The sequence below is a fragment of the Ictidomys tridecemlineatus genome, chromosome 2 (assembly GCF_052094955.1).
Source record: "Ictidomys tridecemlineatus isolate mIctTri1 chromosome 2, mIctTri1.hap1, whole genome shotgun sequence".
Taxonomy (NCBI): Eukaryota; Metazoa; Chordata; class Mammalia; order Rodentia; family Sciuridae; genus Ictidomys; species Ictidomys tridecemlineatus.
The window spans coordinates 47,347,469-47,370,221 of NC_135478.1; the positions used below are offsets into that span (position 1 = coordinate 47,347,469).

Sequence of the window (22,753 nt, forward strand, 5' to 3'; positions counted from 1 at the left end):
ATTTCTGGGCAAGAAGCTACTTAATAACTAAATGAAAAAAATCACTTAGCATATCTTCTGTCCTGAATAAGAAGCAGGGATTAGGAAAAATTCTCCACTCCCGTCCTCATCCTTGAAAAGTCTGGTCTGGTGGGGGAATGTGAGGGTTTCAAACCTGCACCCACAGAACCTCTGGAATCACAAGAAGGGTATCGGATAAAGAGCAATTCTCTACTTTTAGCCCTCTGCTAAGGCCTAAATCCTCATCTACTTCTCCCTTACCCTTCCTTTTCATGACTGACAAAGTGGGAGCTCTGCTATGTCATGTATGTTGTAGACATTTTTATAAATGCAAACTTTTGGTTTTTAAAGAAAATTTAAGCTCCTGAAGGAAAACTATTTTTAAAATAATCTCTTAAAATATTCACTTTGGGATGATACCAACAGACCTTATATATATTTGCTTGCAGAAGCTCCAGTACCCTTTTACATTCAAATGTTAAGTCTTGCCTAAACTACCCCAGGCTCTGTCTGTGACCAGAGTACTGCCCCCCTCCCTGTCCCTGGCTGTCCCAAGGGGAGCTTCCCCCATGCCTTGCTGCCATTATCTCCTTGTTAGCCACCAGGGGAACCATCCAAACATGGCTGTGCATCCTAGCCAGCACCCCTATTTGCCACTCTCCACTGGTCATGTAAAAGTCAGTTTATCAGTTCTTTCTTCCCTTGCCCCAGAGCATCATGGTGCCAGTCATTTCTAAACCTGCCCTCCAGAGCTGCCTTTGATCCCTGGCATACCATCACAGCAGGAGGCACACCACACAATCCTACATTCACCCTGCTGTGATATCCTGAGAAGAAGCAGGGCACATTTTGCCACTGGTGGGGGTGGGGGGCAGATACAAGGAAGGCTTGTATATGGCAGGAACTGTTAACTCTGAAAGCTCAAGGAAGAATTCTGTTATGTAAACCACAGGAAAAAAAAAAATCCCTGAAAACACAACCTGCTATACTCAAAATCAGACCCTGGCCACCAAATGCACATCGTCAATATGTTTTTGAGACATAATATTCTAAGGGAACGAGATAATCTAAAAACAGCACATTGATTTTACAATTCCTCTTCCGTTTTTATCCTTTCTGCTTTATTTACTAGGCCAGACAGGAAAAAAAGGCTTTTGCTGCTATCAATATTCATAGCAGTTACATCCCTACGTCAAGACAGCACTATACTTCAGAGCAGAAAAACAAGGAAGGGAACAGAGAGTCCACCTACCAAACACAGCTTGTTTTTCCTCTTTGGCTTTTATTTATAAGTAATTTTGCCTCCACAATACAAGGACCATTAGTATAACTAAATTGGTGAAGGTTCTTTTATACCCTTCCATGTCCTCTTCCCCACCCCCACCCCCACCCTTTTTTTTTTTTTTTTTTTAAAGACTTTGGCTTCCTTTTCCAAAATCCTTGGTGAATTACTTGATGGAATCAATTCTAAAAAATGTAACATTGCTTTAAAGTGATTCTTTATTACAGAGATTCTACCATAACTGAACAATCAGAGCCCATAGAACAGGTTGCCCAGAAGCCAGTGTCATCCTGGTCCTCAGTCCTGACACTAAAAAGGACTCCTATGAGATAAGTGTAGCTCTACATTAAACAAATGCAGAGTCTTAAAAAAAAAAAAAGATGCAAAACAAAAATACAGGGAGTGAGATAATTATTTGCTTTACAAAAGAATTGGTCATTTGAGAAAAGAAAGTCAAATGAATTTGAAAAGGAAACCAATAAGAGATTCAGGTTTCTAACTGCACACAGGGCAAACAGGAGGCAAGATGCGGTACAGAGCAGACACTGAGGTCTCTCTGCCAAGACAGATCTGAGCACAGGAAGATGCAACAGTAAGGATGAGGAAGAAGTAGCTGAGCAAGAACCCTTCAGACCAGACATGCAGTGGGCTGTCCCTCCTATACGGCCTGGACAGAGCTACATTTTAAAAGTTCCCCTTCCCAGGCTAAACAGAAATACTACATGATCTCCAATTCCCCTCCATATGTCAGGCAGAGCCAGGCCTGTGTCACTCAGCCACCCACCATGCCAGGTTTCTCCTCATGGCAAGAGGTCCTGTTTAGCAGAGTTCTCCCTTTAGAAAACCACCACATTTTGGAGCCAGGGTTGTGGCTCAGTGGTGGAGCACTTGCCTATCATATGTGAGGCACTGGGTCCAATCCTTAGCACCATGTTAAAAATAAATAAAATAAACGTATAAAAAACATAATAACAATCTAAAAATGTGAGATTTTGTGATCCTTATATACCTATCAAAAAGCAAAAGACAGGGTATATATCTTTCTAAATCACTGTAAATGCTTTCTAGGGCAAGTTTGGAATAAATGGTCAAACTGATGAGATAAAAGCTGATGTCATTTTACCTAGCCCTCCCTTTCCATTCCAACCTGCAGGCCAGGGATAAGTTCTTTAATCTTCCATCCTTCCCTCACTTCCTCTTCCAACTTTCTCACTTCTTTTCTAGGAGACTCCTTCACATCATAGGCCAACCTGCCATCTCCTACATATCCCCGGGACTTTTCTACTCCCACGCCTTTACTCAGCTGGCTTCGCTTACCTGGTCTATATATACATCTGCCCCCATATATGGAAACTTCCCTCTTCAGAGAGAGTGAATACATAGGTCTATAATACAGGGCTAAAAACAAGCACAGCATAGTTGAGAGAAAAGAACACAGGACTTGTTGCCGTAATATTTGTTTTCTGCTAGTCACAGCTTAGCCACTGATTCATGCTGTGGCCCTGGGCCACAGTGGAACAATTCCACATCCTGTTCCCTCTTTCTAGAATGTGTCCCCACCCCCCTTTTCCCATCAACCTAAGCTCTATTTGTCCTTCAGGGCTCAGCTTAAATGGTACTTCCTCAGCATAACCTTTTCTGACCTCCCAGACAAAACTGGAGCCTGCTGTCATATACTGTTAAAGCCTATTATAATTCACAGCCCTAATTCACAATGAAAATTTAACTTTTTAAAGATTACCTTTTTAATAGAGAGCCCAGATATAAATCTACACATTTATAGTCAAATCATCTTTGACAAAAGATGCCAAGAACACAAAATGGGAAAGGACAGTCTCTTCAATTAATGATGTTGACAGAACTAGATATTCACATGCAAATAAAATCAGACCCTTTAATCTCACACCATATACAAAAACAACTAAAACCAGAATTTTAAAATTAAGACTTAAAATTGTACACATTCTAGAAGAAAATAGAGGGTAAAACTTCTTGACATTGGTTTGGGCAAAGACTTTGGCTATGACCCCCAAAGCAAAAACTAGTCAAAAGGCAGTACATCAAATGAAAAAGCTTATGCATAGCAAGTGAACAACAGAATAAGGACAATTTAGGGATCAGGAGAAAATATTTGCAAACCATATGCCTGATAAGGGATTAATATCCAAAATATACAAGGAACTCAAATAATTCAACAGCAAGAAAATGACACATTTTTAAAAAAATGAGCTAAGGAATCTTTAGACATTTCTCAAAAGATACCATACAATAGTCAACAGGTATATGAAAATACTAATTGTAATACTAATTATTAAGGAAATGCACATTAAATGAGATAGCACCTCATACCTGTTAAGATGGCTATTATTAAAAAAAGGAGGAGGAGGAGGAGGAGGAGGAGGAGGAAGAAAAGGAGGAGGAGGAAGAGGAGGAGGAGGAAGAGGAGGAGGAGGAGGAGGAGAAGAAGAAAAGGTGGCTATTATCAAAAAAACGAGACAGATGATGGTGAAGATGAGGGAAAAAGTGAACCCGGGCATGCTGATGGTGAAAATGTAAATTACTAAAGTTATTATGCAGAACAGTATGGAGATTCCTTTAAAATTAAAAATAGAACTACCATATGATACAGCAATTCCATTTCTGGAAAATATTCAAAGGAAATGAAATCAGTGTGTTCAAGAGACATCTGCACCCTATGTTTACTCTAAAGCATTATTCACAACAGCCAATATACAGAATGAACCTAATGTCCCTCAGTAGATGGTTGGATAATGTCATTCATTATACATATATCTCCATCCACCCCAAACTAAAACCCTTTTTAAAAAAAAAAAAAAAAAAAAAAAAAAAAAAAAAGCTAAACAGGAAATCCTGGGCAGGGGTTGGGGTTCAGCCTTAGAGCACTTGCCCCTTATTTGTGAGGCCCTGGGTTCAATCCTCAGCACCACATAAAAAAAATAAGTTATTGGGGGCTGGGGTTGTGGCTCAGTGGTAGAGCATTTGCCTAGCATGTGTGAAACACTGGGTTCGATCCTCAGTACCACATAAAAATAAATAAAGGTATTGTGTCCATCTACAAATGAAAATTTATAAAAAAAAAAAAACAACAAGTTATTGTATCCATCTACAACTAAAAATATATTTTTTTTAAAAAAAGGAAATCCTGTCATTTACAACATCATGCTACATGAAATAAGCCTAGGACAGAAAGATAAATACTCATGATATCATTTATATGTGGAATCTAAAAAATGTTAAACACAAAGAGGCAGAAAGTAGAATGTTGGTTACAGGGACTAGGGGCAGAGGGATGAGAAGGGTTGGAGGGAAGCTGGTTAAGATACAAACTTTTAAACAGGAGGAGTATGTTCATGAGGTCTATTATACAACATGGTGACCATGGTTAATAATATTATGTAGTTGAAAACAGATAAGAGTAGATTTTAAATGTTCTTGCCACAAAAAAATAAGGATGTGGATAATATGTTAATTCGCTTAATTTAGCCATTCCATAATGTATACATATATCAAAATGATGTTGTACACTATAAATATGTATAATTTGTCAATTTTGATAATTTTTAAAAAATTACCTCCTTAATAACTGTATCACCCAATGAATGTACATTTCTATAAGGCCAGAGGTAATTTCTATTTCATTCAACATTGTATTCCCAATGTCACTAAAATAGATAGAGTTTACAAATGAATAAATGAGCATAATAAGAGATTTTGACTCAATATTATGTCTCTTCCTGCAAGTAAGTTCCATGATGCCAGGGCCCTCTTGGTTTTACCTTGTTCCAGGAAGACTTCCATCCCAGAACAGCCACCCTGTTCTCTAATCATGGCCAGCCCTGCTGGACAGCAGGGTGAAGGTAGTCCAATCAGAGGGAGGAGCACAAGCACAGGGTGACAAGTGTCCTACAGCAGCTGAAGTGCAAAGGGTGTGTGGGAAGGGGTGGGGTGAGGCTGAACAGGCAGATGGCCATGAAGGGCCTCAGGTGCCTTTCGACGGGGTCTGGCCTCTGTTTCTCATGTGTAAAATGAGCAGACAGAATCAGATCATCTCTTCCAGTTGGAAAACTACAATTTGCTGTGACCTGCTGAGCAAAGCTCCCACACAGGCTTCACAAGGAGGTTCTGGGAGGGTTCAGAGGCCCCTGGAAAGAGCCATCTCAGGGCAGCATGAACCAAGAGCAGCTACTGTTTCTCCAAATGGTTGGGTTCACCTGAGGTCAACATGGGCACTTGGGCTGGTCTTGCTGAGACGCACTCCCACCCACTGTACTATACACTTCAAGAGGTGACCTCAAGGAACCACACGACTGCAATCACAGTTATAATAAGCTAATCCAACCGCTAGTAAAACTCTGATGAGTGAACCACAGGAGGGTGACCAGCAGGCAGGCCTCGCAGCTCAGAAAATAGAGGTGATTTGCTCCCCTGCAGATATTAATGAAGTATCTACTCAGAAGGCCTCCAATGCATAGTTTAATGCCACATTTAAGTGAAGAAACTGGCTAGACGTGTCAGTTTGCATTTGTTTGTATTCATCTTTGGTTTAAGAGTACAAATTTTACATGACATTTGTGTCCCTGGTCTCTGATGCACTGTTATCCTGTTTGAATCATTTAGCCCTCCCGATTCTCAGTTCTCTCATCTATAAAGCAGGAAAAGTCGTTCTTGATGGACCATCCAGGTTATGGGGAAAATCTGACCAAGTGAAGGGAAAGCCAGAGGGTGGGAAGGAAGAGCTCTGCCGGCTGTAACACTTCACCATCAAGGCTTGCTCTGAATAAGGATGGACACAAGACTGGTCCATGGGAAGCATGAGTCAACTCCCTGTGCTGAATTCCACAGAAGCATCTGGAACTCGAAAGCGGTTTCTCCTGATACACCACAGCAGCCCAGTGCACTCATGACTACTGAGGATATCAAGACCCTGCCCAGGATGCTGACCAGAATGAGCTCAGAGCAGCTCAGCCAACAGGAGGCGACCAGCAGGGTGGCCTCAGAGACATCTGGTCTGCAGGCAGCATCACACCTGGGGGCAGGGGGTAGTCTCTTTGCTCAAAGGCAGCTGCTGATTTGCTACTGAGTCTAAAGCTATCAGCTGAGATGGGGTGGGTCACTATGGTCCTTTATCACCCAGCAAAATTCCCAGGATGATAGCACCCAACTCCTGGAACCTCTCCATTCCTGCTCTCAGTTCAAAGGCTACAGAATTTGGAATGTAGGGCAGTTTACTGGTTCAGGGATAGGCATATGTCCCAACCCACACCAGCCAGGTCCAATTAGAGCTAATCCTGGGATTTGCACTTCACTTCAGCAACTAGAAAAATTCTGTCATTGGCAGGATTAAACCCTGAGAAACTATAAGCCTGCAGTTACCAGTGGGGCATTGAGATGAAGAGCCAACACCAAGGGAAGCCAAACCAAAAAGGGGAGAGTGTGTCAGACACAGAAATTTAGAAGCACGTGACCCTGATATGCCATTGTATGAGCACCTGGATCAAGATGATTCCTAAAGTCGGATATTCACTCCCCCATCCTTGCATTTTCCAGTTATAAAAAACAAATTAAACTAGTGTAGGTTGGGTTTGTGGTCAACTGCAAGTTAAAAGAGTTCTAGTTAGGGGCTGGGATTGTGGCTTAGTATTAGAGTGTTCACCTAGCACATGCGAGGCCCTGGGTTCGATCCTCAGCACCACATAAAAAAATAAATAAATAAAATAAAGGTATTGTTTCCAACTACAACTAAAAAATAAATAGTTTTTAAAAAAGAGTTCTAGTTAAATGCACAGTCCTAGAGGATCATTCTGCTTCTCCAAAAGCTCAAAGCAACAAAGAATATTCAGCAGTTACTATTTTCCCAAAAGCAGACTTCTTTGATGCTTCCCTCTGACCCAGAAGCTCAGTGAAAATCCCCTATACCTAGGCCCCATAAGTCCTGCAAGTCACTGCCTCTGGAAATTCATCTAGATTCAGCTTTCCAAATTTACTCCTTCATACTTATTTGGTCTCTGAGGGCATCTTCGATTTTAATCTCAGAGGTAAAGTGGATGGTAAAGAGAAAGTGGAAAGGAAGTGGAGTTGAACATGCCAACTGTGGAATGTACCTGCTGCCAAGAGAAATCAGAGACCAGGTCTCCAGGCATGTTTGAAGTACTCCATATGCAGGAGTGCAAGAAATTAGTAGAAGCACCCCTCAGATCTTTAAGACCTGTCTACACTCCATCTATCAATAAACTACTTACTCTCATAGCCCCAACAGGGATGGGGCACCCTGCCCTACTCAATTCCCCTCCCTCCTCCACATCCCCCAGCTCCAGTCCATCTAATGTCTTGCATATATGTCATATCCATTGAAACATCTGGTCTTTGTGCTTGCTCTTGTCCTCCAAGACTTGAAACACTTCAGTTCATCTAAATCCTACTCCACATTTAAAGGAAAACTAGAGAATTCTATTTTGCCCATGCAATGTTAGTTCCCTCTTTTGAAAGCCTGATACACTAAGCAGAGTGGACCACTGACTGCCACATTCCTCCACTCCCACTCCCTGTAGCAGACAACCCCACTAGTCATTAGATAGCATAGCATTTCACTCCCCTCTCCACTGACAGAGTCCCACAGTGCTCCCGTTAGGTATCACCCATTGAGTGGGGCAGATATTATTTGCTATCCTGGAGTTAAGAGTTATGTTTTGGCATTTGATTATGAAATTAAATTATATCAACAACACTCAAGTACCAACTATGTGTGAGGACATGAAAGAACAAAGAAAGGCAAGGGACTAGCTGAGAAGTCAATCCACTGACATGCTGCCTTGCATTACTTATAGATCATCTTACTCTGAGGACAGGAACCATTTCATCTATTGTTACAGAATCCTCTTGGGGTACCAAAGCAGAGAACTGATCATTTAGCCTCAATAAACACTTTGACAACCACACACACATACAAAGGGAAAACAAAGCCATGATCTCAAGGCTACATTGCTAAGTACTGAGCCAGCAACCCTGTCATACCATCAGAGAGCTTTAAGAGCTAACACCTGGGCCAGAATATGAGGTACCCTTCCCTAGTTGAAGTTGCATGGTTCTACTTTCTTTCTAAACCATGTAAGACCTTTACATCTCATCCCAACAGTGTAGGTCAGACTGGGTAACAGTAGGATTATGTGTCCTACATGGGACTGATCAAAATTGTCTGCCATATCCCTTGAAATCTCTGGAGCTCGGCATACAACAGCTATCCAACACCTAAAATTTTAGAAAAATCCTAGAAGTGGTTGCTTTATGTGACATCACCAAACTCTGCAACACATCTACCTCCTTTGTTGAAAGGAATGAGCAAATATTTCCAAATTGCAGTTTAAAAGTAAACCTTTTCACTTTGACAAGATATATTTGACATCCTTCCTTTTCTCCATTAACAGAGCCTTAAAAAAAAAAAAAAAAAAGCTTTTCAAATCTGTACGGTTAAATTCACTGATGTCTGATTTAGAAGTGAAACCATAGTCCACTCTGGTCCCAGGCCTGCCAACTCTCTCCTGTGTTTATTCTATCCTATTCCACCTTAATCACAGCTGGATTATTTTGGCTGCTGGACCACAGAAAGTTAGGTATGTCCATCTAGTCAACTTCAACCTAGCAACCTGAACATGGCCCTTGGTGATGGAGCCATGTCTGCCAGGCAGAGCAGCCGTGAGCATACCCATCCTGGTGGGCAGTGCTACTGAGCTCCTACCACAAGGCAGTCACTATGCCGATTAGCATTTTCATCTTTGACAGTGGAGGCAAAAGAGCCTAGATTCAGGTCCTAGCTCTGCCTCTTATTATCTGCATAGACTCAGGTGACATTATGCCTCCTAGCTGCAGCTTCTTCATCAAAAATAACAATAAATGTGGGAGTTTCTATTCCTAAGTATGAGTGAGGTAATACATGTAAAACACACAGGCCAGGATCTGGGTTTGGCAAATTTCCATGGCCTCAAAGCATGCGGGCTGTTAGTTTTGTGCTCATGTAATGCTCCTCTGCTTGGCCACTGCCCAGGACTAGCACAATGCCTAGCACAGGGTAACTGCTAAAGATTCACTTAGTAAAAGGACAATGACTCAACTCACTGCTGACCCTGTAGTCTAAACCCTGGCAAGGGTGCACCTCTCTCCAGAGGAGGCCCTTTCTTGGCTTCAGTAAGAGAGCACTGGTTCCAATAAGAGAGCACCTGTCCAACACCTTCCCAGACTGTCCTGCAAAAGTCTGTAGTCTTTTATAGACAGAACAGAACAGTAAAGAGATAAAAAGGCCCAACTCCTCAGGTCTCATGTTACTGATCTCCCTGTATTGTGAAGAAAACTGTGTGGCAGGGGGTCAGTGGAGAGCAGACTATATTCATCTCACCACAAAAACTAACCTTTGGGATAAAAGACCCTAATTCATAAACACTACTTTTCCCTGTGAATGTGCTGAGACCATAGGAACATAGATCATTTCTAAGTAAATTCATGTATCAAAGTTTTTTTTAAATACTTAAAGCATAGAGTCTGTAATTGAGGTGTTTGACATATTTACTCAGAAGATTATAATTCCATGACTATAATTCACCATTGTTTTACTATTATAAAGTTAATGAAGAGACATTGGGAGGCTTAAAAATCAGACACCAGTCAACTGTGGTCTTGAAGAGAAAATGAATCAACAGGACCAAGTCCCAGCTGACCCATGCTGGACAGGGAGCATCTAAGAAGACAGCATTATTTGCACTGACTTGGTCTCACCAGGCAAACCTCACATGCATCTGTCACTTGATGAACCTTCCAGAGGCGGAAGAGGGCTCCACCAGTAACCCTCAAAGCATAGACTTCCCAACAGGCTTTTTACAAGTGACTCCATTTTTAGAACTGGGTGTTCTTGGAAGCATTTACTAGGGGAAACTTTCTAATTCGATATTTAGGTATCTGATTTGAGATTTTTTTTTTTTACTTTAAAAAATGTTTAGCATCACTGGGAGCAGCTTATACTTTAAAATCAGCTGAAACTAAATATTCAGGACAGAAGAATAAAGTGGAAAGAAAAAGAAATTTATATGAAAAAGAATAGAGCAAAAAATAAGACCATTTCAAAGAGGTATCCTGTAAAGACATATCTTTATAAATATCTAATATTTTTAAAACTTTTTTAAATTTTATTTTTAGTTGTAGTTGGATGCAAATACCATGATTTTATTTATTTATTTTTATGTGATGCTGAGGATTAAACCCAGGGCCTTGCATGTGGTAGGTGAGATTTTTAACACATAATGTAAAAGAAGAAAATCAGATTAGTGACTCAAGTCACCTTGTCCCTTGAATGAAACTGTTTCTTGGTCCAGATAAAGTATTTCTTCAGAGAATTAACTGAGAAAAGAATTCACTGACAATAGGAACTAAGTACCCATTACAGGAAGAAGAATAACATTTTCCCATCTTTGTGGAATTTATTGTGAAATGGAGGAGAGATGATCATTTCAGTGGAATTCATAGGAAATTAATTTAGTGGGTTTTATACAGCATTTTTCAAAAAAATCTCCAATATAATGAAAAATATCAAATGTAAGGAAATGTAGAATGTATTAACACTATGTATATTTTCATCAAGTATTTATGTTTGGGGATTTCAATATAAAATGTATTTATTTTTGCTGACCAAGGCTTAAAAAAAAAAAGTTAAACAATACAGCTCTAGAAGGCAAGAAACTGGAGCCACCCGTACACACCAGTAGGGATGAATGTCAACTCTTGCTTACCCGCAATCACTCTCCCTCCCTTCCCTGATATAGCACAAAAGCCCTTAAGTTAAAAGTTCTTTAAAGAGCCCCTAAAAATATGCCAAGCCAAGTGCCCCAAAAGCAAACCCAATGGTCAGAAAAAAATCAATCTGGGAAGTGATGGCACTCTATACTCCTAAGAGCACTGTCCTCCAACAGTGGGACAGAAAAGGGCAACACCAGCACCCCCAAGCACCAGGAGGCAGGAAAAAAGCATCAAACACCTGAAGGCTGGACAAGAGAGAAGGACAGGTGTCATGCAGTCACTCTCCCTAAGCCAACTCATCTTCCCTGATCCCCCTCAAGTCCAGATGGAGAATAGATCATAAAACAAAAAACAATGGCTGGGACAAGAAGTAAAAAGACACCCACACACTGGGTCCTGAGCATGGGGCAGCAGATCAGGGAGAAAAGAAGCAGGGCAGCATGGAGACACTGAAAACCTTCGATATGGGTCACCACCCAGTACAAAGAGATTCACAAAGGTACATTGTTGCCGGGCATGGTGGCACACGCCCGTAATCCCAGTGTCTTGGAAGGCTGAGGCAGGAGCATCACGGGTTCAAAGCCAGCCTCAGCAAAGCTGAGCCACTAAACAACTCAGTGAGACCCTTTCTCTAAATAAAGTATAAAATAGGGCTGGGGATGTGGCTCAGTTGTTGAATGCCCCCAAGTTCAATCCCTAGCACCAAAAAAAAAAAAAAAAAAAAAAAAAGTACATCGTCACTTATATCCTCCAGCAGGCATGGGGCCACTTGTAGTCAGCCACATAAACCCCTCTCAGCTAAGAATAGGGCTGTGAAGGGAATCCGTAACCCCCCTGGTGAATGAAGGGAGGGGGTCCTCATCTGACTTCTTTGTGGAAAAGCTGGTACTACAGGATAAAGGCTATAGTTATTTAAGCACATTTTTGCATCTTCATTCACTGAATGAGATGACTTCTTCCCTCAGCTTCCTTGAGACTGTGAAGAGAGCTCCTAAAAGAATAACAACCTTATAAGGGAGCATAAGACCACCTCTCCTCTGGGCAGCCATGAGGGTAATGAAGAACGATCCAAATTCTGGCTCTTCCCTGTATCAGCTATGTTTCCATGTCCCTAGGCAAAGCACTGAAATCCCCCAAGCAGCTGTTTTCTCATCCTCTCACAGAGTCGAGAGCGCCAACTGCACAGAACTGAGTCACACCAATGGTGGGAAATGCCCAGCACATGATCAATAAGTAGCCATTGTCACTGTGGTTGTTGTGAATGTTATACAGAGGGGTCTCCATAGGATAGGGTAATCCCATACCAATCAAGGGATGGAGGGTTCTGGAAAGTTGCAAAAGTCATCCTACTCAGCTTCACCTTACATTGCCACAATGCTAAAACTGAAGGGGGCACAGCAAGCACAGCCCACCACATTTTTGTACCCCTGATAAAAAGGAGTAGACAAGGCTCAGAAAACACAGGGAAAAATCAAAGAAACTGGCACTTTGAAATCATAAGCATTAAAGTCCTGTTTGGCTAACTGAAAGCTCAAGACTCTATCCATCCTGCTAACTCAGGAATAGGCAGATGTCTTTTTAATGGTTTTATAATCACTAAAATCAATCACCATTTTAAAATGATTAGTATTGGAAAAGACAACAGGCTTAATCTCAACTGCCTCAATTCAAAATTCATTAATACTCTATGACCAACTGAAACCATTACACTTGAGTTCTATTTCAGAAATGTATCTTCTAAGGGAATTGTCAAGCTACTTAATTTCTGTACTTCATATTTTAAAGTTGCCCTTATATGTCAGCAGAGTTATTCCCATAGCCACTCCCCTATAAATCTAGTATTCAGGCTTATCTATAACATTAGGATAACTTTGAGATGTCTGAACACAAAGCAGAAACAGCTAAGTAGATGCTATTTCCTAAATATATAGATTTATTATTTATAAAACATCCTAGTGAGTTAGGATAAAATGGAGTGAACAAATACAGGTGGTCCTTTAATCACAGTAATGTTGGTGAATCAGACCTCAGATGTCTGGAAATTACTACCTTCTACAATTTGTGATTCTGCTCAAATGCAAAATTTAAAAACCCAAATACACAACATTTGTTCAGTTGTAACATACAGTCTTGCATTTTTCACAGCTCAGATATACAAGAGCACAGAAGGAGACAAACATTTGAGACGAGATTAATCCCAACTACCTAGTAAGTAGTAAATGGGTGGGTTCTAGAAAGCACTTCTGTGGGGCCTGCATCTGCACTGGTTTGCTATTAAACAACCAGATGAGGCAAACTGAAATTTATCTGGACAACTTCCTAGCTGCCAGTGTGTCTTAAGTCAGGTAGCTCAATGAAATCAGTCGGGTAGTTGGGTTTGAAGTTCTTACTTGGTCCAACTAAACTGTGGACAAGTACTTCACCTTCCTGTTCTTTGTTCTTTTAATCATGAAAAGCATTGTTAATAGGAATATATTAAGTAATGTGAAATGTTTGGTGCACAGTATGTACATAGTAAGTGAAAGCTCTTATTATATTGGTAACTGCAGGTAGAAGCTTAGGTCTTGGCCCCTTTCCTAGTCCTGCAGAAAGGTCTCTAAATTAATTTTCTTTTAACTAACTTGTCAGTCTTTGTCCCTTCTGGGTAAAAGATAGTGACTAGCCATACAGAACTCTCATGGCTCCTCCATTTCTAGAAAGCTTATATATTTTTGTTCCCAGCAACTGAATTATATGCTTATCAAAAGTTGGTTATGTTTGTTCCCAAGTTTATGTCAGTTTGTTACCATAACTATCTATCTTAATTGAACACTGCCTCAAATGATGAAAGAAAATTGCAAAAAAAAGTTGTTGCTTCCATAGAAATTAGGCTGAATCTGATAGGAAATACTGCTAAATGTTATTCTTTTAATTTAGGTACTGGGGATTGAATCCAGAGACACTTCATCACTGAGCTATTCACCCAATCCCTTTATTAAATTTTTTATTTTGAAACAGGGTCTCATCAAGTCACTGAGCTGGCCTCAAACTTTTGATCTTTTTGCCTCAGTCTCCCAAATTGCTGGGACTACAGGTATGTGCCACTGTGCCCATCTGCTACATTTTTTAGAGTTGAATCAGACATGGGTAAGACTACAGCAAAAGGTAAAAGAGAAACCATAAACTTTTAGAACTGCTCTCAGCTTTCTTCTCATGTATATTTTTTTAAAATAAAATGAAACTGGAAAGTGTAGACAAATTACAGGTGTAGTTTATGCAAGAGAGCAAAATGGGCATTTTCTTGATCAGTAGATGTAAAATACTTTAAAAAAATAATTTAAAAAAAGTCTGTGGCTCTACTTGAAAAAAATGGACAAATACAAACTACGGTACCAGCCTAGTTGTCTGTGGACAGATGAATGGATTAAAAAAAGGGTGGGGGGAGGGGATGTAGATATACAGAGTAGAGCTTGATTCAGCCATAAAGAAGAATGAAATTTTAAAAAAAAAGAAGAATGAAATTATATCATTTGCAAGAAAATAAATGAAACTTGAGAATATTATTGGCAAAATAAGCCATGTTCAAAGTCAAGAGTCATGTTTTCTTTCATACGTGGAAGCTAGAGAAGAAAATTGGGAAGAAAAGATATGTATGGCGTTGGGCAGGGGTGGGGATCTCAGTAAAACTAAAGGGAAATCAGTACAGAAAAGGGACAAGGTAGTAAGAAAGGGAAAGGGGATATAGTGGGGGGTAATATTAACCAAATTGTATTGTTATGTTGCATGCATAACATATATACAACAATGAATCCCACCATTATGAACAATTACAATGCATCAACAAACACTAGGGAAAAAAAACATTGGCAAATAAATGTCCAATCATAGATTCCAGGTTAAAATAATTTTAACATGTTTATATATATATATATATTTTAATTGAGACTCCCTATAACTGAATTTTTAGAATAACCAACTTAACAAATCAAATTGAAAGACAGGTATGGCAGGAGGCCACAGAGACTAACCAGGCTTACTCCATCCTTGGTTCCCTTCTAAGATCTAGAATTTAACCACATTTATCTTGAGTTTGTCTCTAGAAACTGGATGAAGTGCAAATCTAGTCACTAGTGCAATATGTATGTAAATAAACATTATATTGCTCTTATAACTTTTGAATGTGTTGTTAGAATAAGTACCAACTGCGACCACTTATGGACTTTGGGCTTGAAGTCAGCAAACTTTCTGAAACTGCATACACTGTCACCAACCTCTGTCCTTAGTGGGCCAGAGTAGAGAAAAATGCTCCTATATGTGCATTTGGTGGAAGCAGCACCATTTTGGGGGTGGGGGAAAGCGGGGGGTGGGGTAGGGAACATGCATGAGCATGAGAGAGAAAGCATTCAAGGCCGAGAGAACTGCACAGTGTCACATGGGAAAGAAGGAGGGCAGCATCTGGCAGAAATTCACAGTTGGTTAGAGCTCCCTCAGATTTCACCTGGGTGCCAGACTGCCAGCTCCTGACCTGAACCACGACTTCACTTAAACTGTCAAGAACACTCTCATTCTATATTTTATTCTGTGTTGGATACAGTTCCTGAGCATCTGCTGTGTGTGAGATAGAGTGAAGAAAGGAAAGGAGATTCTCTCTCAGGAGGCTACATAAATTTCCACAATCGTGATCATTTTAAGAGAAGATTGAAGACCAATCTACCCTCACCGCCTACTTGAACAACCAGCTAGAGAAGACCTGGGTTGGTGTGAAGGCAATCAGGGAAGCAGAGCTACCTTCTTGGGCTAGATTAGACTGCCAGTGACAACTCAAAAAACTTATACTTCTGTCTGGGCACCGTGGCACACGCCTGTAATCCCAGTGACTCAGGGGGCTGGGGCAGGAGGATCACAAGTTCAAGGCAAGACTCAGCAACTTAGCAAGATTCTGTCTCAAAATAAAAAATAAAAAGGACTGGGGATATGGCTCAGTAGTAAAGTGCCCCTGGACTTGTACTTCTCACAAGACCAAGGGTTGGAAATTATGGCCCCTGGCCTACCAGCCAGCTTTTCATAAATAAGGCTTTACTGCACATAGCTGCATTGTTTGTTTATATACTGTCTATGACTCTCTTTGCCCTATAACAGCGGAGTTGAATAGCAGTGACAGAAACTGCATGGTCCATAAAGTCTGAAATATCTACTATTTGGTTCTTTACAAAAAGGCTTTCTGACCCTCCTCTGGACCATTGGTGCCCATAAGAAAGAATGCTGTTGGTTTTTGCTTCTCTGCCAGAAAAAGGAGAAGGCTAGTAATTATTCACCCCTGTTTCTTCTTCTAAAATGAACAGTGAAATATTTTTACTTAATAGCTAGAATATCTGTGAAATACTAGCAAAACTCTCTGCAAACACAAACATTTTTAACCAAAAGTTTCCGACAGTCTTTCCTTCTGCTTTCTATGTATATCTATAGGTGTTCAAAACTGCAGTGGCTGCTGAGGCTTTGGAAAACACAAATGCACAGTCATGTGATTCTCAGGTTTGTTTAGAGGGACATACTGCAATTTGTAATTGTAGACACAGAAGAAACTGCTACTTAGTGAATATTTTTTTTAAAAGACCTTGAAGGACCTGATTCTTCATTATTCCCAAGAAGCTTTTACTTTTTACTCTGTATTTAACCAAAGTTCCTATAAGCCAGTGTGAAAATGAGTTAAAATAATAGTTTCTGAAAAATACTTTTAAGTGCCATGGCATTTACCCTTTAGAATTGGGTTAGGGAGTACTGTAATTTGGTCTGTCAGCACTGATGTCAGCATATAGTAGACCCAGAACAGTGTGTGTTGACTCTAAGGCCTGGGGGATGGGGAGGTAATAATGGCCTTAAGTAAGACTCAGCTTCCATCCTTCTACAAGTTACCCCAAACTGTGACAATATCATCACAAAGAGAACAACCAAAGCATGAAACATAGGCCCACAAAAGGGTGCGTGTTCTGCATCTCATATTGGATTTATGTGTGTATATAAGGTCTGGCAGTGTGGGTCATGACACAATCCTTCATTTTGTGCATAAAAGGGAACTGGGTGTTTCCTACTATGAAGGTATCAGAAAGGACAGGCTTGGCACAAGTACCAAATACCACATTTTCTAAAAAACTGAAAAATGGGACATCTTCCAGCCCTCTATAATCAACCACCCCTTCCCACCACAGAATAAGTGAGGCTTGATCAGGTTGTTGACCTTAAAAAGGCAAGCAGAAGATAAAGGAAGGGCCCCTTTCTAGACCCCAAGAACAAGGACTCAAGAGAATCACATTGATAGTTATGCTTGTAAGGAGGAGACACTAGCACCCTCATCCCCAGGGGTTCTCGGTTTGGCCCACAGTTCTAGGCTGCTGCACTTTCCTGAGTGGGACAATCATCAAGTGAAGCCAAGCTGAAGTTCCTTCTGGGACCTCATCCAAAGGAATGGTCACCATGCAAGGTCACACTAGTTACCAGACTGTATAGTAGGGAACACAGCAGTTGAGCTAGAGTCATAGCTCCTTATCAGCACCGGTAAAGTGGAGACCTTCACAGATTCCAGGTGATATGCCTGTGGGCACATTTCAGGTGGAGCATGTGGTCACCTGGTCAATGTTCAACAAGAACAGCTGCAAACACCAAATAAGAAAAAAAAAAACCTCAGGAATGCCCAGGTAGGTAAAAAGGTATTTGCCCTTTTACCATTGTCCCTTCTACAATGGCAGGGATTATAACTGAAAATGACGGAACAGACATGGTCTCTGCCCTAGAAGCCACACAGAATGACAAGAGGGGGATTCAACACAGCAACACATGAAAACACACGACTGGAAACAAATCTATTTCATGTTAGAATTTGAGATTCCTCTACCAGTAAAATACTGGTGGGCAAAGTGAAGCTTGGAGGAAAACCTTCATCCAACATCATAAAACAAGATGGTAGCTAAAGCTGAAACTAAAATCTCAGTCTCCTGTCTCCACACACAATGACACTGGAGTGTGACTTTACCCATATCTATATGTCTGACTAAAAAACAAAATCAGCCAGGTGTGGTAGTCTATTTATAATCCCAGCAGCTCAGGAAACTGAAGCAGGAAGATCACAAGCTCAAGGCCAGCCTCAACAACTAAGCTAGGCCCTAAGCAACTTAGCAAGACTCTGTCTTAAAATATAAAATATAAAAGGGCTGGGGAGATAGCTCAGTGGGTAGAAACCCCTGGATTCAATCTGTAGTATGAAAAATAAATAAAATTAGGGGAATTGGCCGATAGCCTTGGTTCAAGATTCAGGTCTTCCCACTTAAAAGACTTTTCCTAAGATCTTCCTTTGTTCATTTCCTCATTTAGCTTTTCCCTCTTTCCACCAGATATCAATGACACTGGTGCTGATGCTAAACCATCAACTCAGTTGTCCCCAAATATTAAGGTTTCAATCACATATATAAAACTATCTCCAACTGGGGCAACCAGGAAATGACTCTAGAACAGGCCCTTCTGGAGCCTGGCTATCAGCAACCACTTTCTATCAATACCTCTGACCATAAAGAAATATGCACTAGCCAGCACTGACCAACCCAACCCTACCACATTATACAGTGAAGAGACCAGGCTTGCCATCACCCTGGGTGAGCCCCACTTTTCATCTGAAAGTATACAATGTTCAGATCTTTCTGCTCCAGAATTCTACTAATTCTGAGGTATCTCTCTAGCCAGTTTATAGCTTGGAAGCTAATTTAGAGAAATCCAAAGCATTGCACCAGTGCTCAGACCCAGCCACCCTCAATGCCTTTCAGGGATTCTTCCTGGTACACTCTCAATGCCAGGACCTCAAGACCCAGCTGCAATCAGATGTTGTCTTTACTCACTAGATGCTCTGTACTCAGGATAGTCTATTATACTGAGCTCCATCTCCTGCCAGGGACTCAGAAAGGTGAGCCACTTTATTCAAGGATAAGAACACAATGGAAGAATCCCAGTGGCAACTGCAATGTTCCTTAGCACTTATATACACCCTCTCCCTCCCCTTCATCCTTTTTTCCTTCCCCTTATAAAAACAGTCGTAGCTGGACATAGTGGTGCATGCCTGTAATCCAATCGGCTAGGGAAGCTGAGGCAGGAGGAACACAAATTCAAAGCCAGACTCAGCAACTTAGCAAGGTCCTAAGAAACTTAGCAAGACCCTTTCTCTGAATAAAATAAAAACAGGCTGGGGATGTGGCTCAGTGGTTAATTCTGGGTACAATTCCAGTACCAAAAAAAAAAAAAGTCATTAATCAACTTTCTCATACCTCTATTCTACCAGTGCAATTTTCACTATCATTATAATACTTCAGGTGTCTTAGTGTGTTAGCTTTTCATTGCTGTGACCAAAATACTTGATATGAACAACTTAGAGGAGTTTATATTGAGCTCATAATTTCAGCTCATGGTTCATGAAGTGAACCATGGGTATGACCCTAGTAACTCATCTCCTCCGGCCACATTCCACCTACCTACAGTTACCACCCAGTTTGTTCATTCCAACTAGATGGAATGACTAGGTTATAGCTCTAGTGATCCAATAATTATACCTCGAACATTCCTGCATTAACACAGGAGTTTTTAGGAGACAACTCCTATCTAAACTGTTCCCCTGGTCCCCTAAATCTCAGGTCCATCTCACAATACAAAATGAAATTTCATTTTCCAGAATAATTAATCCATCACCTTTAAACTCAGCCTCACAGTGTCTTAGGACATGGACAAAACGGACAAGTTCTTTGCCATAATATAACATGAATGGCCTCTGGTCCAATACCCAACAGAATCCTGTTACCCTCTAAAACTTCATAAGCACAGTCTTTACTGTCTATATTTCTAATGGCATTCTGGTCTTCAGAGCTCCAACCAGAATTGCCCATTAGGCTCTGTTTACAAATTTCTAAGGCTTCTCTCCAAATTTTTCCAAAATCCTCCTGCAAACCAATTCTTACACCTTCTGAAATATGTGATCAGGTTAGTCACAGCAACCATGCTACTTCTGGTACCAATTTCTGATAGTCAGCTTTTCACTGCTGTGACCAAAATATCCAGTAAGAACTACTTAAAGGGGGATAAATTTGTTTTGAGCTCAGTTTTAGAAGTTTAGTCCATGGCCAGCCAACTCCATTGCTGTGGATCCAAGGTGAAGGAGAACATCAGGATGGAAGGGCATGGCAGAGGGAAGCTGCTACACTCAAGGAAGCCAGGAAACATTTAGTCCTGGCTAATTTTGACTACAAGGAAAGTAAACCCTTCCAGGGAACACCCCTAGTGACCTACCTCCTCCAGCCACACAGTTACCACCTTCAGTTACCACTAGTTAGTCATTCAAACTAGGATGGACTAGTTACGTTGTAGTTCTCATAATCTAATCATTTCACCTTTGAATAGTTCCGCATTAACACAGGAGCTTTTGGGGAACACCTCATACCCAAACCATAACACTTAAAGAGTTTCTCAATGTATCAACAGGGCATCTATTTCTTTGGTTCCCCTACATAATCCCATAGCATTATTTGGATAAGTCCAGTCCCAGGCCTGTTACCTGAGGAACTCATTGTCCCTCATGGTAATTGTATTTCCAATTGTTGACACAATCAAGACTGGAGCTCATGGACAGAGGAGTGTTTTGTATAATAAAAATCACTATAAAGGGCTTGGTAGGATAGCATAGGGCCTCAGTGGGGTACTATCAAAGTAAAACACCATATCATGGGAGGTAAAATGCCAGCAAACACATCTTCCAGATTGGCGACTACAGTTCGACTTGGGCCAGCAAGAGTAGGGAAAAATAAGAGTCCCTCCAAAGAGCACCTGAGAAAGGTTCCACATTAAAGAAGAATGGCAGAGCCAACTTTATTATCCCAAAGGGCTTCAGTTTGCTTTCATTTGCCGTTTTCATAATCTCAGAAAAGCTAACTACCTAAAGTGCCGTATCTCCTTTCTCCCTCTTTTCCCTTCCTGTATTTATTACTATATAGATCAGTTCAAAAATTAGGTTCACTGCAAATAAAAATGAGAACAATGTTGTTCTGACTTCATTCCAAGAAAACAAAAATGGAATGAGTGTTGATCTAATCTTTGTCCTCAGTTCACTCTGATTCTCCATGGTGGTTTTTAACTTCCCCTCTCCTTTCAAAGGTTTTCCCAATACTGCTAACTGGAAAAATGTATCTGGCATTTTTATCTAAAACCCTGAAAGTTAAAATGAACAACCATTTCAGCTCTCATACGTGACATCTACCATTACATTGTAGGCGGAAAAATTTCATCAGAGAGGGAAAGATGACCTAGTTCATAATTTATTTAAATATTTGTTGAAAAAACAATTTCCCCAATGCCAGAAATAAGAGACAGTTGTTTCAATTCCTGAGTATATTTCAAATTACGTACCCTCCCCCATAAGCATTCCCCAATCTCCTCCTTGTTAGCCTTTTGCTCTACAAACTGACAATGAAAGCAACAATTCCAAAGTTGCTGCAAGCATTCTGTATTTAAGGATGATCACATTCAAAGGGGGAGAGAGAATTAACTGTGGTAGGAAAATTAACTCAAAGATGACCAGGTGACACAAATGAATCACATTGGAAGGATTCTTCTGAATTTGATAAATAAGCTATGTTGCAGAGGATCCTTTGGTGGGCTTTAATGGAATTTTGAAGAAGACATGCACAATAGCACTATATAACAAAGAATAATAAATCATGAGTAATCTTCTATATATGCTATTACAATGTGTATCCTCCCCTTAAACATATTTATTCCAACATTCATTATAAATATTTTCAAACACACAGGAAAACTAATTTTATAGTTTATGTCCATGTATATACTACTTCAATTCTATGATTAAAATTTTTCTCTATATGCTTTATCATATCTAGCCATCCCTCAATATATCCATCAACACATCTTATTGTATATACACTTCAAAACAAGAACTCTCTATACCTTACTCCCAAATGATTAAGCATGCATATAATTAACTAGAATTTAATATTTGTTTACAGGTTTGTTCAAATAAATTTATACAAAAATGCAAGAATCTTGGTTTACCATTTGAGTTTTGACATATTGTATTTACTCATGAAAGGCTTCTTTCACTCAGAATAAGGGTACATGTATCAGTAGTTCATGCTTTTCTATTCCAAAGTACTATTCCACTCTATGAAAATACCATGGTTTGTTTATCCATTGTCCTATTGGTAAACACCTACACTATACTGTTTCTAGGCTTTATTCCTATTATGATTAAAGTCATTATAATAATTTATGAATAAACCTTTCCATGGATGTAGGTTTGTATCTTACTTGGGCAAATACTTAAGAATACAATTTCTGGGTCACAGGCCTGGGTTTTTTCCCAAAGAGTTTAAACCACTGTAGGATCCCATCAATGATATGTTAATAGCTCCTGGTTGCTCTATATCCTCACCAACATTTGGTGTTATCAGCTTGTTTCATTTTAGTCACTCTGGTGGGTGTATAGTGGTACATCATTATGATTTTAATTTGCATTTTTCTCATGACAATGTTAAATATATTTTCATGATTCTCTTATCCTCTTTTTTTGTATTTTATTTATTTTTTTTAATTTTTTTTAATTGGTTGTTCAAAACATTACAAAGCTCATGACATATCATCTTCCATACATTT

General features: G+C 40.1%; 1 protein-coding gene across 26 annotated transcripts in view; it reads right to left on the reverse strand.

The window, feature by feature from the left end:
• Positions 1-22,753, reverse strand: part of Cacna1d (calcium voltage-gated channel subunit alpha1 D) — a 315,967-nt gene that overhangs the window by 156,678 nt on the left and 136,536 nt on the right. The gene's annotated exons all lie outside the window — the stretch shown is intronic.